Consider the following 11,228-nt stretch of genomic DNA (forward strand, 5'->3'; position numbering starts at 1 on the left):
GCCATATGACTACTAGGAGCTGAATGGTGGTCCTCTGCATGAGTAACAAGATCCTAACATATCTGAGGTGCCACCTGACCCTGTGCCACCTGTGAGCTCTGGGACTGTCTCTTCTAAACATAAACAGACTTTTTCACTTGTCATTCTGTAACAATACATTATTTATAAAACCTTTACATTATATCGGTACTATACCTAATCTAGAGATTATCTAAATTATACAGGAGAAGGCATGTATGTTCTGTGCAAATACTGTACCACTTTAGAGAATGGACTTGGACATGCTTAATTTCAGTAGCAGATAGCGTCTTATTAATGACTCCTACAGATTGCATTTCACCCTTATAGCAACAGTGTAAGGCACGTGATATAATCTTTCACCTAGTGGTTAAGAAACCGAGGGTCAGATGGTGTGATGGCCGATCTCAGTTGTCAACTCGATACACCTAGGAAGAGGAAACCTCAGCTGAAGAAGTGCCTCCATCAGACTGGCCTGTGGGGATAGGAAGGTAGCTGACCTTGAACCTGAGAGCAAGCCAGTGAGCAGTGGTCCTCTGTGGTTTGCTTCAGGATTAGACCTTGAGTTCCAGTCTTGGATTCTCTTCATGGTGGACTACAAACTGCAAGATGAAATAAACTCTTCCTCTCCACATTTGCTTGTGGTCATGGTGTTTATTATACCAACAGTAAATAAACAGGAGCTAAAACAGATAGGCTGCACACTCTGCTCAAAGTCAGTGGTGGAAGTGAGGGTAAGTATCTGTTTGGGGTCCACCTCCACCGGCACTCCGTTCTCTGTAAACCCACAGGCTTTCTTTGACCGCTTCTTCTGGCCCAGGCAGCTCTGAATCCCTAAACCTCCGGTCAACACATAGTTTTCTTGCAACAGTTCATCTCTTCTGATCCCCCATGTTCTTTCACCACCCAATGGTCGGCTCCCTCCTGAGGAAAAAGTCCTCAGGGGTATTGAACATGTCTCCATTTTCCTGCTGCACCCCTATCCACGTGTTCCTTCAGGATCCTCTAGACCCAGTCTCCACCCCCAACCTCTCTGCCTCAGGTCTGCTCACACCAGTATCCCAGCTGGTCTGTCCAATACTCCTGGATACACTCAGTGTCAACTGAGATTTTTCCCTCTCTATAACTCCTGGTGGGAAGAACCCACAGGCCTAGATGCCAACAGTAGCCAAAACTCCCATCTTCTACTATACCCAAGGTCTCTTGATCGCCTCTGATGCTTCCTTCCTCCCAATCAGGATAAAACTTCTCACATGTATCTACTCAGTTTGTTTTTTCCCCCCTCACTGGCTCAGGGCATAGGGTTTACCACCAGGCACACAGGTCTTATCTCTGCACAAATACTTCCCGTTTCTCCAATACTGGTTCTCACCCAATCAGTAATCAGGGTAAACTTCCTTCGACAATTTACTGAACAAACATTTACTGTGTAAACTGCTCCATGTAGGGTTCTGGCTGGGCCTATAAGGGAGGTCAAACACAGTCTATGCCCGGAGGTTCTGCAGAGAGGAAGCAGAGACATGGGTATGTGTGTGGTGCTGTCTGCCTGCCTTCCTCCTAACCCCATTTCTGCTCCTTGCTTACCATCTTATCCTGATGCAAGTTGCTTACCCTTTCAGAACCCGAGTTTTCCTAGCTGTGCAGGGGAGTAGTGCTGGGTGGGTTTGTTGTTGAGAATTAAAGAAGATAAGGAGTATGATGGGTGTGGCAGGGCACCTGATAGGGATACTAACTAGCTCCTGGAGCCAAGAACCGGTGCCACCTTTTAGATAGAAGCCAAGAGGTTTCCACCTGCTGGTGGTTTCAGCCAAGCAGGCAGACTACGAGACCGTGTTAAAGAGCAGTGTGTTCGTCTGTGTTTGGGGTAAGGTGGAAACCACAGTGAGGCACTGAAACACAACCCCCCAGTTAACTGGTGTGAGTGGGTGGGGGTGTGATTAGCTGTAATATATCTGTGTGTGACGAGAAAACATTGCAGGATAAGACTGTTTCCTGGGTAAATGCTAATTCTGTGGGCAGTCAATCAAGGAGAGATCACTGCAGGCCTGGGGTAGCTGGGAAATGTCTCACTGTTGAAGACTCAGCACGCAAAATCCCAGCACCCCAGGCAAAGCAATCAACACCTGAGGAAACACAGTGAAAACAGTTTCTTCCCACCACCTCTCCGGCATAATAAGCAACCACAGCGGCCAAGCTCTGGGTGAGCGGCCTCGTTTGGTTTCAGTTCTCTGGCCTGGATTTTCCAGGAAGAGGAGAGAGGGGGTTAGAAAAGTCTGGAAGACTGAGCCTGATGCTACAGGCCTGTAATCCCAGCTTCTCTGAGGCGGAAGCAGGAGGGACATAAGTCCAAAGCCTGCCTGGGCTACAGAGAGAGCCCAAGTTCACCTTGAATTTGTGCTTGTCAGTGAAACCTTGTCCTGAAATGAAAAGAAGAGGCTCAGATGTGCCCACCCGTCCTCGGGAACTTAAAAGGTTTTGGTTATGGAGGTGGGAGCATTTGGGGGAGCATTTTCTTCAACGTAGCCACTGGTAGGGTGCCCACATTTCTGTAAATATTTACTGTGCAGCTGCCTAACTGTGGGTTCTGGCTAGGCTATAAGCAACCCTAATGAAACTCACTGGATTACCAAAACAAACAAAATAACACTCAACACAAAAGAGATATGAAAATAAAAGTCAGATTAAACCAGAAGGGGAAGAGTAATATCAGGAAGGAGAGCGGTCATATGTGTTTGTGTGTGTGAGAGATCAAAACATATACATGATAAATATGTCATAAGTAACCCCAGTGTTGTGCATAATTAATATATACCAATAAGAACATTTTAAAAGTAAAATAGATGGCTGTGGATATTGCTTAGTGATAGAGCATTTAAGTGGCTTGGTATGCAAAATGCCAGAGTTCAATCCCTGGGTACCACAGGGAGAAAAAAGGGAGCGGTGGGTGAAGCATGAGGAGACGCCGAGTGATGGAGGCAGGAATTGGAGAGTTATGGTTTTCTCTCGACCTCACGTGGGAAAGGAGGTGATGTTAATTACCCCTCTACTGGAGGACGATTCTAGAGGAGAACACCAGAGAGGCATGACCATGAGCACGGGCTTGTTTGGTATATGGCAGACCTTGACTCTCATCAAGATGGCCATGTGACCTTAGTGAAGTTACTTTGTCTTTAAAAGCAACAACAAAAACCTGTTTATTAAAATCTTTCATACAATGTATTTTGATCATGTTTTCCTCGTCTCCCAACTCCTTCTAGATTCTCCCTACCTCCCTGCCCACCCAAATTTATCTTTTTTTCTCTGTCTCTTGTCTCATGAAAATAAAAGAACAAAAAGGAAGAGGAGGAGGAGGAGGAGGAGAAGGGAAGGAAGAAGGGAGGGAAGGAAGAAAGGAAGGAAAGAAGAAACAAACAAAAACAATAAGACAAAAAATGCCAAAATAAAACAAAAAGCACAGGCAGAAAGCCATGGAGTCTGTTTTGTGTTGGCCAACTACCCTGGACATGAGACCTGTCCTGGACTGTGGTTGATATATTCAGTAATACTCCAGTAGAAAAACTGGTTTTCCTGTACCTAGTAGGTACCAATTATAAATAGCTTCTTGGTTAGGGGACTGTGTCCCGGCATCCTCTTCTCAGGCTAGTTTAACCTGTGCAGGTCTTGTGCACGCTGTCAGCCTCTGAATTCATACATGTATCTTTTCTGTTGTGCCTGGAAGATGCTTTTCCCTCAGAGTCACCCACCACCTCTGGCTCTTAGACTCTTGCTGCCCCCTCTTCCCTGGGGCTTTGGGAAGAAGGGTTTGATGAAGACACCCTATTTAGGACAGTGACTACCTCGAAGTCTCTCACTCTCTGCACATTGTCCATTTGTGGGTCTCTGAATTAACGTCATCTACTGCAAAGAGAGGCTTCTCTGAGGAGGGTGTAAGCAATGCTCTGCTCTATGGGTAGAACAATATGTCATTAAGAATCTCGTTACTGCTCAGTTCCTTCAGCAGAATGATGGAATCAGGTTTTCCCTAGGTCTTGGCCACTTTAGCAGTGTCAGGTATGGGCTCCCTCTCATGGAGTGGACCTTAAATCCAATGAGAAAGTGCTTGGTTATTCCCATCACATTAATACTTTTATCTTTTTGACTTTAAGATTCCTACTATCTAAACGATGGTACATTGCTTAGAATTTGCATGGATTATTAATTACACAACACAACATAATGATTGTGTTCCCTTCTTCACCCATGAACATCCAAGAATGCCCCAGGAATATAGACTAGACTATATTTCATGTCTAGCTCCTTCCCTGCCAACCTATGGCTAAAATGGAATGAAGCTATCTATGCTACAGGCCTTAAAATTCAAAGTTTCTCTGGTAATACAAGTGGACTTGGCGGGTGGAGGCTTTCAGAAGACTGTGCTCAGTGACTCTGGGTACAAAAACCCATTGGGTTAGACCAATAGGGAGAGAGGTGAGAGGGAGCCCAGAGTCCTTCTTTCCCTGGCCAGGGGCTGACATCTGGGTTCTCTTACCCCCTTTTTTCTCCCTCACTGCGTACTCTGAATGTCCATCACCAAGGAGACTTCCATTGAGGCTGTGCTATTGTGTGAATGCAGTAGATCCCTGGCCTTTTGTCAGCATTGTGTGGGAAAGCATGCGCTAGAAATGGAATCCCCCAAGGTGACCGTGTTGAGAAGCTGAGTCATTTTTTAAATTTTATTTTATGTATGTCTTAGGGCTTCTGTTGCTGCAAAGAAAAGACCAGTACCGAAAATAAAGTTGGGGAGGAAAGGGTTTATTCTGCTTACACTTCTGGATTGCTGCTTCTCACCAATGGAAGTCAGGTTAGGAACTCAAACAGGACAGGAACTTGGAGGCAGGAACTGATGCAGAGGCCACAGAGGAGTGTTACTTACTGGGTTGCTTTGCTTCCCCTAGCTTACTCAGCTTGATTTTTATAAAACCCAGAACTATCAGCCCAGGGATGGCACCACCCACAATGGGCTGGGCCCTCCTTCTTTGATCACTAATTGAGAAAATACCTAACAGCTGGATCTCATGGAGACATTTCCTCAACCGAGGCTCTTTTCTCTCTGTTGACTCTAGCTTGTGTCAAGTTGACACAAAACCAGCCAGTACGATGTGCATTCATGCTTTGGCTGTATCTATGTCTGTGTGAGAGTGTTGAAACTTGGAGACAGTTGTGAGCTGCCATGTGGGTGCTGGGAATTGAACTCTGCTCCTCTGGAAGAGCAGTCAGTACTCTTAACCACTGAGCCATCTCTCTAGCCCCGAGAAGCTGAATCTTGAAACTTTTTATATTTGTGTGTGTGTGTGTTGAGTGTGTGTGTACACATAGTCTTGCTTCCATCTTGACCTAATTTATACCACAACAGCCTGAATGTTGGTCTTGTACAGGAACCGCCTCCCACCCCTTTCACAGGTTCCAATGTGTCACATTCCAATCTCGGCTCTTCAGTTGGACAGGCAAGGACAGCTGTGAGTCTGACCTTTCCTCCACTGCTCTCTTCCTTTTCATTCTTCTTACCGCGGGGTCCTTTCCATTCCTCACGCCAAACTATTCTTGCCTAAGGGATTTGGTTTTCTTTTCAAATAAAAGTTTAGTATAACGTACAATAGACTTCAAGATAATACTTCATCACATAGGTGGTAAAGAGGCTGCTGCAGAAATCCAGGTGTTTTAAGTAGCAATGGAATCAAGGACCAACATCATCTCCGGTGTAAGGAGCATACTTACACCTGGTAGGAAACAACTACAGAGTAAGGCTCAAGGGTTCCAATGTAGTTGATTGAATATTTGAACAGCTGGTAAAAAGGTGAACCCCAGAAACATGTCTCCAGCCACCAGAACACTTTCTGGGTGTTGCCTGCAAATGTTATGTTAGTTATGTTCTGAGAGTGAACCTCGTGGTGTTGCCGCACTGTTCTCTGGTTCTGGAGCTTAAGCAATCCTTCTGTCTCCTCCTCCGGAGTGGTACAGACCATAGACTCATTGCTTTTAGCCACGTTTCCTAGTCCACCTGAAGCCTGAAGGACCTTCCTGGGGGCCTTCGCTTTTGCATTTCTTGAGCCTCTTCTGCCCCAGGTTACTTCCTGTTTGCAAGCTCATCTTCCTCATCTGCCTGCTTCTTGGACTGCTCCAGGGGGAGTCTTGCTACCTTCCTGGCCCAACATAGCGCTCAACATTCCTTTCCCATACTCTGATCCTGATCTTTGCCCTATGGCTGCGGAAGTACTTGGCTTGAACCCTGCCTCGGGTTTTGGTCATCTCTGCCCCTTCTCCATGGGTGTTCCTTCCCGCTTGGGCTGTATGGCTCCTCCTCTCTAGACCAGAAAGGCAGCTTTTTTAGAGAAAACTTCTCTCACTAGTGTGTTAAATTATGCATAACACTCATTCTCTGTGCCTTCCCTGGCTTTCCTTGTGTCTTCGGACACATGTATACACTTGTACATGGTGCAACCAGAGGTCTGGAATGGAAATGGACAGTGGTATCAGGGAGAAGGCATCAAAGGAGAAGGGAAAAGAACTGTTACTAAATTGCATCTTGGCACCAGGTGCTGTCCTATGGCTTTTAGTACATTTGATCCTTAAAATAACCCAGTGGAAACTGAAGTATCCAAGCCATTATAGAATCAGGATTTTGGGGGATGGGATCAGGCTTTCTTGTTCCCATTATATAGATAGTGAAACTGAAAACTGAGTCTTAGAAGAATTGGCTGTCCTGGAGATAAGCTATTACTAAGGCCAGAGCAGGATATAAAGCAGAGTCTTTCAGATTGTAGGGCAGTTTTGTTCAGTCACGAATTAAAAAGAAATAACTTATTACCTCTCTTTAATGCTGGGGGATGAAAGAGAAAGCAAGACAGATAGTGGTGGCACACACCTTTAATCTCAGCACTGGGGAGGCAGTGTTTGACGTTAGCCTAGTCTACAGAGCAAGTTCCAGGACAGTCGGGGCTACACAGAGAAACTCTGTTTTAAACAAACAAACAAACAAACAGAAAGCTCTGATGAATGTGGCACCCAGAAAGCAATGGCAAGTGGAGCTAGCAACACTGGCAAAGAGAAAGGGTAGGCTAAAGAAAGAAGCTTTCTAATAGTCTTTACTGTCAGATTAATCTGGACCCAAGGCTGTTGCTTCATGTTATTTATAAACTGTTGGAATTTGTGTTGTTTATTTTAAATAAAATATATAAGTGAAGATAGTATGCTAACTTAAAATTTCAAAATGCATTAACTATGGGTAAGGCCCCTTGAAACATCAAGGTCTCCCGTGGACACTTAGGAACCTTTTCTGAACCAAACAGCACAGTCTGGAGGAGTCTGGCTTTAGTGGGGAACTGTACTATTGAGAGCCCTTAGGTTTCAGAAGATGAAGTTGCCTGCTGGTATACACTTACAATCCCAGCACTGGGAAGGTGGAGACAAGGGAACCAAGAGTTCAAGGTCAGCCTTGGCTACAGGAGATCTGAGATCTCCTCTCAAAAACAATCAAGCAGTAGACTCATCAGTTCTGGCCTCCTATCTTAAACCTTCAATTACATCAAGCCACATAGGGCAGACCCTTACAAAGATGAGTTAGAGATCTTTTTTTAAATTTGATAATCAGCAGGCAACTCTGTCCCTATGCTTATGTTTATTAAAAACTGACACCAAATCTGTACAAAAAGTATCCCCAAATCCCTTATCCATTTAAATCCGTAATCTTGAGAGACATTATTGCCTAGGCCCCCCTCTTCCTCTGCCTCGACCACACCCTCTTCCTCTACCTGGGCCTCAGCCTCTTCCTGCACCAGCTACTCTTTTCTTAGATTTCACCTTAGATTCAACATCCACAGTGGTGTATCTTTTGTAAGCTGTCTGGTAGAATAAAATCCCGAATGTTATTGCCTGGAACACTCAATGTTCCCAACTGTACAGGTGTTCTGTTCTTCAGAGCCATTTCCACAGCTTTAAGGTGTGTACTCATGCTGACATCTACACCTGGGATTGTTCCATGGACTTGTGTCCCCTTCTTCAAGTCGATGGTTACAGTTTCATGACTCATTCATCAAAAAATCTCACAAGCTTCATTCTAGCGGTGCAGTCTCCCTTCTGGTCCTTCTGTTCACAGAACTCAGGCTCCAAAGACCCACGGACTAGGGATATAAATGGCCAGAAGAGCGTGAGAAGGCCTTCAGACCAAAATCATCTTTACCTATAAAGTGAAAGCCTTCTTGTAGCCTGCTCAAGGAGACTGGTATACACAGGCTTAAATTAAGGCTTAATCCAGAACCATTAAATGCCATGTAAGGACAACCTGGAGAGTCTGCATTGTAGAAAGCCACCATTAATAGCCATCCTCATCTCTAAATCCTTCCTAAAATACATATTCCCAGGAGAAAGTTCCAGTGCCTCATGGTGGGCCATGTGTCTCTCTCATAGGATCTGGGATTGATGGGCCTCTAGGATTCTGCAAATGAGGAAAAGACAGTTTTTAAAATCTATCTCTCCAGCTCCCAGAAGTACAGTTTTTAAAAGGACAGATACTGGCTACACTAAAAGTAACTTATGTGATAATAGTTATGACTCAAAACATTTAGAAACAAAGGAATGGGAACCTGGAGAGATGGCTCAGTGGTTAAGAGCATTGACTGCTCTTCCGGAGGTCCTGAGTTCAAATCCCAACAACTACATGGTGGCTTACAACCATCTGTAATGGGATCCAATGCTCTCTTCTAGTGTGTCTGAAGACAGCTACAGTGTACACTTATATACATAAAATAAACAAATCTTTTTTAAAAAATGGTCATTTTTTTGGTCATTGTTTGTTTGTTTGTTTTCAAGACAGGGTTTCTCTGTAGCCCTGATTGTCCTGGAGCTCATTCTGTAGAACAGGCTGGTCTCCGAGATCTCACCTCTGCTTCCAGAGTTCAGGGATTAAAGCCATTTGTCACTACTGCCCAGCCACTACTGGTAATTTCTGAGAGTATTCTGTTCCTGATACTCGGTGCCTTCCTCAGAAGCTGTACATAACCCTTGCGACATTCAATAGTTTGATCATGTGTGTGTGTGCGTATAAAGGTATGAAGGCAACCTGAGGAGAGTCATGTTTCTCCTTCCATCATGTGGGTCCTGGAGATTGAACTCTGGTCAGCAGGATTGTCAACAGGCACCTTTGCTGCCGAGCCATCTCTCTGATTCATTTTTCTCTTTACTGCTTGATTTCCTTGTCCTTCAGAATAACAGGTTTGGCTGCAGTGTTTAAAGAAAAAACAAAGCTAGATCTGGCAGTTAGCGCCTGTAATCCCAGCACTTAGTAGGATGAGGCAGGAGAATTACCAGAAGTTTGAATCCAGTTTGGACCCTACAGTTACAGTGGGTTTCAGGTCAGCCTGAGCAACAGACATGTGAGATTCTGACTCTAAAATATGAGAGAGAGAGAGAGAGAGAGAGAGAGACACGGAGGGGATGGGGTGGGGTGGGGAGAGAAGTTGGAAAGCTGTTAGAGTTGACAATCGTTGAGAAACAAGGCAGACACAACTACAGAATAAGGCTCAAGGGCTCTACACGTAGTTTGCAAACTTGACTGGACATTTGAACAGCTGTTGAAAAAGTGAACCCCAGAAACTTGTCTTCAGCCACCAGAACACTTTCTGGGTGTTGCCTGCAAATGTTATGTTAGTTATGTTTGAAATGCTATGTTGTTCTGAGATGAGCCTTGTGTTGCCCCGCAGTTTCTGGGATTAAGCAATGCTGCTGTCTCCGCCCCTCTGAGTGATGGAGACTCCAGACTCATGCTATCGTGCCTGGCCTGGCCTTATTGATTTTAAAGTACTTGTCTGTCCTCCTGAGACAGGCGGCGTAGCGGAGATTGTTCTGTAGCTAACTGGACATCGGTCTGTAGACTGAGCCTTGGGAGTCACTGGCCCATTAGGCGTTTTTTATTTTTTTCTAAATGTTCTTTAGTCCAGTTTCTCATCTTATCTCTTGCTGTTGCAATTAAGTATTATCAAGGCATTGCTTTTGAGTACTTGCAATCTGTGCCCATTATATTAGAGTCAGTAATCTGCAGGATCTCTTCTGAGGTCTTTAGGACGAGAACAAGGACAGAGAGAGAGAGAGAGAGCCTCAACGGCTCCGAGCCCTTGATTTATTTTGTTAGTGTGTCTGGGGCTTGTGACTCTTAACTGGGGCTCCGTGGAGATGGCTTGTCAGTTTTTCCTTTGAGGACAATAATCCCAGGTCACACCCTTCCTCTCACCGTAGTTAGCCTCCATAGCAAACACACCTACGTCTGGTATTTCTGTACTGATAGCTATGTGCTGAAGACATGCTGTTCTAGGAGCCAGGCTCATTTTGCAATTTCTCCTCCTCCACCGCCCCTTGGTCCTGCTGATGAGTGTCTCTGAGTCTTGACTCGTGACAAGCCATAGGTTCTGGGTGTTCTTTCTAGGATGTCACAGCACTGTTGACTCTTCAGTAATAGCAGGAGTTCAAAAGGGTGGCTGTCTCTGGGCATGAAGGTCTGGCGTAGGTATAGGCAGGTCATTTGATCTCAACTTGCCGCTTCCTATGCTAACAGTAAGGGGACTCAGAATCCACAACTAGGGAAGGCTTTCTAAGTTTCAGTCATTTGAATGCCATCCTAATGAGTTTTTCCAAATCTGTGGGCTATCCATCTGTTATTGATTTCTTATTTTCATTAAATTAATTATTGTGCTTTGCCATAGCTATCATTTCAAGTCATGCTATAAACAAGAATATTCATGAAGTCACCAACCCATGAAATCAGATCTGATATGATACCTACTAACGTCCAGTACACATAAGTAAATACACATTTGTTGGCACTGGGGAATCCCTATCCTGAAATCCTCTCATGCCACTAGATATGAGCATCACACCTTGAGACTTAGCCTAAGGAAACCTAGGAGTTAATAGGGAAGGTGATGGGCCAGGGAGATGGCTCAGTGGGAAGAAGCTAGTCACACTGATGATAACCTGAGTGGTCTCCAGAATCCTCCTAAAGGACCAGATGTTGCTGTAATCCCAGCATACCTCCTGATGATAACCTGAGTGGTCTCCAGAATCCTCCTAAAGGACCAGATGTTGCTGTAATCCCAGCATACCTCCTGATGATAACCTGAGTGGTCTCCAGAATCCTCCTAAAGGACCAGATGTTGCTGTAATCCCAGCATACCTCCTGTGAG

The 11,228-nt window shown here is 44.9% G+C and overlaps 1 pseudogene across 1 annotated transcript; it reads right to left on the reverse strand.

Annotated features, from left to right (window-relative positions):
* Positions 1-7,752: 7,752 nt before the first annotated feature.
* LOC308417656 (small nuclear ribonucleoprotein Sm D1-like) lies at positions 7,753-8,109 on the reverse strand (annotated as a pseudogene). Its single transcript has one exon. The product of its transcript is annotated as a small nuclear ribonucleoprotein Sm D1-like (transcript).
* Positions 8,110-11,228: the final 3,119 nt, after the last annotated feature.

The sequence above is a fragment of the Micromys minutus genome (genome assembly GCF_963924665.1).
Source record: "Micromys minutus genome assembly, chromosome: 1".
NCBI lineage: Eukaryota > Metazoa > Chordata > Mammalia > Rodentia > Muridae > Micromys > Micromys minutus.